At 34.8% G+C, this 6,884-nt stretch overlaps 1 pseudogene; it reads left to right on the top strand.

The window, feature by feature from the left end:
• The first annotated feature begins 4,223 nt into the window (after positions 1-4,223).
• Positions 4,224-6,227, top strand: LOC123824831 (annotated as a pseudogene).
• The last annotated feature ends 657 nt before the right edge of the window (positions 6,228-6,884 follow it).

A 6,884-nucleotide genomic window follows, 5' to 3' on the forward strand; every position in this document is an offset into this window, starting at 1 on the left:
CAACACCCTCAACATGAAAGATCAGCAAGAACACACCTATGACAAACAAGGCTGGGTTTAATTCCCATTGGAGTGTGCCATTGGGCATCCCAGCAACTGGATGTTAGGAATGACTTACCGCAGGATCTAAGCTTGTATTCAGTGATTTGGGGATGTATTCAAGGAAGAGGGAATTCACTCTGATTGAGTGCTATCAGAAAATGGAGGTGATTCTATAATTAGGTGCATTGATGCATTTTAATCTGAAAAAAAGGAAGAAAAGAGAGGCACTAAAGCTATCATTGACAAATATGCAACAGTCAGCCACATTAGCTGGACAAGGAGGGTATTTGGCATTTTGTGACATGGACAATGTTCATGTTTTGTCATGTTCAGCACTGTTTTGTCTATGCCTTGATCTATCATGATCCCAGAGTGCCTTGTCTCATATTGATGTTTTGTGAAATTGTTGGCGTTTAACCAAACATGAGGATCTAGCTGGGAGTGCCAGGCCAGCTCCTGGATGTCAGGGGTGCTTTCTCTTTCTCACCGAGAAAGTGACCTAAAATACTATTATCATATAGTCTATTTAGGCCTAATCTGTTTCTTAGTTTTCTAGTAGAGTCTAGTAATTAAGAAATTAGTCAAAGTTGGGGTTGTTTTCACAGGGAAGGATGAGTGATAAATTTAAAAACAGGAAGAAGGCAGAAAGCAATACTTCATTAGAGCAAACTTGGAGGTTCAGGGTTCATATGCAACATGAGAAAAAAAATAGATTGTGATCTTTACTTACTTTGTGTTTTAAATTGTTGTGATTGAATTTTAGAAAGAGGATTTTGTAAAAACTATGACAAAAACAAAGCTGTAAATTGTATGTTTACTCAATTTACAAAGAAATAAGGTTTTATAAAATTATGACACATAGAAAATTGGACTTCCTGTTTTTACAAAAGTTATGTACCACTGTTACTAAAATAGACATATAAGTAGTATAAATGATAACATGGGACCCCACCTTTTACACAAAATGCTGTAGTCAATCTAGATTGATACTTAAAATTTGTCACTTTATTTTTAAAATATCACTTTAAAAATAATTACATTTTGAGTGATTCATATGATCTCTGATTAAATAATTGAAACCACTGAAAAGTTTTTTATTCTGAAATATTAGAATATGCAAGGTTTTATGTATTTCAGTATATTTAAAACTTTTCTTTATAAAAGATCAATCAAGTAACTCAAAGATTATATCTCTTTTCTTTACTTTTTTGTTTTTAATCATCCATCATATCCTGTCAGTGATGTTAGCTGTTTTTGGCTGGTTCCCAGGACATTTAACAGGCTTTCATCTTCAGAAACTCAATTGCTTCCTGTATGAGTGAACTCTGGAACATAAAACCTGCCCTTCTACTCATTTGGAGGTGAAACTTGTAGCGTGGCTTGTACATGCCTTCTGCTGAAGACATGACTATCCTTGCAGCTTCTCCCACATGAAAGTTCCCAACTCTCCCATCCTTCTCTTCAAAGCACATGTTGCCAGGAAGAGCTCTAAGCACACAATTAGTTTTATTTTAGTCCCTGAAGTTTCTTTCATTCACATGTGTGGTCTTTTTTTCCCCATAATTTTAGGACAGTATTTATGTTTTTCACTTGAGGGCAAACATCCACACCTATACCCACATTCACTGCATACTGTTGAGGCTGATTCTTTTTGCAAGGACTGAAGCTTACCAATCAAAATAAAACACTGCTCAGAGATTTCCCTGAGCTTTTACCTGCACAAACAAAATCAAGCAGAGATTTGTTAATTTTCCAGTTGATTTACACATTTCTCAATTGGCTCTCCATATTGGATTACAATTATTAGACAATGGCCAAATCTTTACTTCATTGTGTTAGGTATATCTGACAGATTTAGCACAAACACACTATTGGTTTCTAAATTCCTTTTAGCACCAGTTTGTTTTGGTAGTATAGTAAGTATGTCCTATTTAGAGCTGAGATAATTATCACATAAACATAGCTGTAAAACAATTTATTTAACATAACTGTAAAAACAGTTTTACCTTTTGACCTGTATTATTCGTGTTCAATCAATCCTCTGGCTAATTTAAATTGCCAACCCTGTGTAAAACACAAATATACTAATACTGCAAGTCATTAGTTTTATGTAGTAAAGATTAATTGAATAGTTTCTAGTTTTTTGTTAATAATTCCAAATAATTTAAATTATAATTTACATTGCAAATCCATACATGTAGAAAGGACATGAAATTGAAAAGTTGGATGTAAAAAGTCAAATACAAATATTGGTGTAGATTCTTTGGTAGGCAAATGATTATTTATGGAGCTCTTTTTTGTTTTAATATTGTTTTCTATTGCTTCCCACAGAATGAAGAACAAAATATAAGAAAAATAAGTATTATGTCAGTAAAGGAAAAAACATTCTTGCAGGAAATAATTATTGTGTTGGCCTAAAAGTTCATTTGTTTTTTTCCCATAAGATGGCTCTAGTAGTGCTTACTTGTCTTTAACTTCATTTGTAACTTTGTTAAACTGTATTGTGACAGCTGTCACACCAGTGTGCATTTGAAAAAAAACTTATCAAAAATTGGTGAATTTTTGTGTACCCATTTAATATTGAAGATGGAAGAAAATAAGCACCATTTTTGGCATATTATGCTTTATTATTACAAGAAAGATAAAAACACAACTAGGACATAAACAAAGATTTGTGCAGTGTATGGAGGGAGTGCTATGATTGATCGAAAGTGTCAAAAGTTGTGTGTGAAGTTTTATGCTGGAGATTTCTTGCTGGATGATGCTCTACGGTCAGGTAGACCAGCTAAAGTGGAGAGTGATGAAATTAAGACATTAACTGAGAACAATCAATGTTCTACCATGTGAGAGATAGTCAACATATTCAAAATATCCAAATCAATAAACTTATTAATGAAAATTAAAAAACGTGTATTTTATTTTAAGGAAAAAACCATACAGACTTTTTGACCAATGCAACAGATGATCAAGTGGAGTAATTGAGGATTATGAAAGCACTATTTATAATGGTATGAGTAGGGTTAAGGTAAACAGACAAAGATTGGAAAGGCATCTGGAAGAACTAGCAATAATATGGATGGTATACCACCCCTAGTCAGAAGGTGTGATGGAACAGCAAGTAATGAACCTTGGAGAAAGCAGTAAAACAAGGCCTGCAGAAGCTGTGTCTGAAGTAGAAAGATTCATCACCTCCCATCCTTGACCCAGCAGTAAGGGAGCTGAGCAAATAAATGTCAGCTTTCTCGCCCTCCAATTCTCTGACAATGTGTCCCATGGGCCAGAGACAACTGAAAGGTTGTTGAGGGACAGGAAAACCAGTTTTACAGTCAGACTTCCAGAGCATAGAGCAAAGTGAAGAAGGATGGAGAATAGATCTGTGGGACAAATGGAGAATATCCAGCCCACTGAATTGTGTGGAAGAGGAAGGGAAGAAAAATAGCATATGTGTAATTGCATGTCAAAAAGACAAATGAAATAAGAAAAACAAGTAAAGATTATATAAAAGAAAAGTTTCCTTAGGAACTTGCACTTTGAATATGATCACCATACTCTGGACAATGTCAATGAAAAAGAATTACATCTAAATACATTTTGGCCATAGTATAAAGTAAAACCATATAGGGTTTGAGGAACACAGTTTACTTTCAAATTAAACACACATTAAACTACTCTCAGTATGCATAATAGAATGCCAAAGCAACAACAATGATAGTAATGCAGTTTATCTACAAGATTTTGAAAGAAAACAATTGTAAGTTGACAATACTCAGTCAACTTAAAATACTCAATTTTAAGTTGAGTTCATACTCAGTCAATTTGTCCTATATGTGTAAAGAAACCAAAAACACATACTCATGTTTAATAAGTACTTATTAACAGATGAATATATATATATTCCTGTCCAATAAATACTTGTTAATGGGTTAATGGATGAATATGTATGTGTGTGTATATATATATATGTATATATGTGTGTGTATTCTGCATATATACATATATATTCTGCAGTAATGTCTGAGATGTTGGTGACAGAAAGACAAGTTGAAGGATTGTACTGATATGCTGTAAAGGACTTTGAAAATAAAAGCAGCAATATGTCCCAGGAAGAACATTGGCTTGGGAACCCACAGTTCAAGATTTGAGATCTGGTTCCTCCACACCTGTACCATCTAACCCTAGGCATGAGGTGAGGATGAGGAGAACAAAAAGAAAGTAGAAGGCCAGCAGAAGGGTCTGAATTCTTGAGTGGTGTGATTCAATTACCTCCAAAAGATCTCGAAAGATGAGCATGCAATTACTATTAATGGCAAATAATACTACTGATCATGATAACAATCTATCCCTTCACTGGGCCCTGTTTTAAATAGGATTACAGACATTGACATGGATTAATCACATTCATGGTCAGCATCCTAGGGGTCATGGTCACTGTGGTTTAGATGATTCTCTATTCCAAAGGGTGGAGTAAAACAATCCCAGGTATGACTCAGGTAATTCAATACCATCTTCGCTAACCTCTGAACTCCACCTCATCTAACATAAGACATCCCCTCTCCTGATGATCATATTTTTAAAAGTAGTGGTAACAACAAAAGTGACCTTCCTTTAAACAGGGTCCCAAAGTACTAATATTTAGCAACTGCTTCCAGGAAACCTGCCTATGATCTGGAGGGGTAGACACAGATGCTGGAGACTGTAGTTCTATTTCTATTTCTATGGCCCTAGATAGCCAGAAATGGGACCTTTTGGTTTTCCTGCCTATAAAATAATGGTAATACTGGAAAAAAAGCAAACTCAGATATGATTAGGCACAAAAAATATAGCATCTATATATTTTTCTTGAAAAACATTTCTTAAACATACACTATGAGAGACAAAATAAAAAGAACAGATGAATAAAACAATCATGTTATAAAATGGTGCTGGTCGTCAACAGTAAAGCAGTTTAAACACATACACAGCTATACATTTAGCTACAAAATAAAATGCAAATGTAAAAATATTTTTAAAATATGTGAAAGAATTATAAGATAAAGATTAATATCATAATAATACTAATATAGAATTCAAATCTAGTGATAAGATATCAGTGGTTTTCAACCTTTTTCATCTCAGGACACACATAAATTACTAAAATTCTACAGCAGACCAAAAAAATATGGCACATGGATGTGCCTCAAGAATTTTCAAAACATGCAAAACCTGACTATATAGTCAGGGGCACTGACCCCTTTTCCTTCAGATTATCATATTAAAAAAGTGACAACAGCCACCTGGTGTCAATGAATAAAAATTATACCTATTTTTTGTCAGGCTAGCAAAAAATACTTGTATAATATATCTTTTAGTGTGTCACAAATTATTATTTACTCGTGTGCTGAAACTGGCAAGATATGCACCTTAAGAAAAACCTAGTCTGACCTACAGGTGCTCCTTCTATATGCTTCTCTATGAGAAGGTGAATGGCCATCCACCCAGATACCTTCAGGCTCTCACTTATTTACTCACAAATGCTTGCATGCATTTATTCAGTAAATATTCATACTTTCACTGGAGAAAACATCTTCAAATTGCCTGATCTACAAGTAGTATAAGAAACTTATTTGAAAGAAGAGATATCTAAGAGTAATTTTCTTATTCTTGTTTCTAAAATTAGTATTTATTTTTTCTTTATTATACCATAAAAACATTTGCAGAAGAAAACATTAGAAATACAGATTTTTGCTCTCTTCCTCGGCACTGCCTACGGAGGTGCCAGCCATCTATTACTCAGCACCATGGCAGCCCTCAGCCCCTCGTGAAACTCAAGATTGTCAAAAAGAGGACCAAGAAGTTCGTTCAGCACCAGTCAGACTATTTGTCAAAATTAAGCAGAACTGGCGGAAACCCAGAGGTATGGACAAGGTAAGGGTGCGCAGAAGATTCAAGGGCCAGATGTTGATGCCCAGCATTGGTTATGGAACAACAAGAAAACAAAGCACATGCTGCCCAGCGGTTTTCGAAAGTTCCTGGGCCACACTGTCAAGGAGCTTGAAGTGCTGCTGATGTGCCACGAACCTTACTGTGCTGAGGCTGCTCACAGCATCTCCTCGAAGAACCACAAAGCTGCTGTGGATGGAGCAACCCAGCTGGCCATCAGAGTCACCAATCCCAATGCCAGGCTGCGCAGTGAAGAAAATGAATAGATAGATTGTGTGCACACTGCATGTGTGTTAATAAAACCTTAAAAATTATGCCATCAAAAAATGCAGATTTTTTGAAATCATGCAATTTTACTATTTAAATATAACTGCTACAGACAATGTTTAATTGTATCTGTAGACTTCAACCATCATGTATACAAGTATATGTACACATGTATTGGTGTTTTAAGTGATAGGTTAGAGTTTGAAAATTTTCATTTCCTTAAAAATATGTTATTAGAATGTTTTTAGTCACGAATGACAGGACACTCAATGCCATATGGCTTAAAGAAGGAATTCACTGGCTCTTACAAATGAAAGGTTTATACATGAGACATGGCTTGACATAGTATATAATTTAACACTTTAGATAATTCTGAGAGTATATCCTGTGAAGGTAAAAACAAATGTTTATTATGTAACACAGGCAAATATTTTTACATGTGATTAAAACTAAATATTTTACATATCAACAAATGTGCTTTCATAACATTGTCAGGTAAGATATTCCATTTTTGGACATTTTGCATTTTATTTAACCAATTTTTTATATTATGTGTGTGTGTCTTGTGTGCTGTTGACTCCCACTCCTATGAGTGAGTGATGTCTACAGTGCCTTCTCTGCAGCCCTGCTCAGCTCCTGAAGACTTATGCCTATGG

The sequence above is a fragment of the Phyllostomus hastatus genome, unplaced genomic scaffold, assembly GCF_019186645.2.
Source record: "Phyllostomus hastatus isolate PE091 unplaced genomic scaffold, TTU_PhHast_1.1 phas_contig_1, whole genome shotgun sequence".
Taxonomy (NCBI): Eukaryota; Metazoa; Chordata; class Mammalia; order Chiroptera; family Phyllostomidae; genus Phyllostomus; species Phyllostomus hastatus.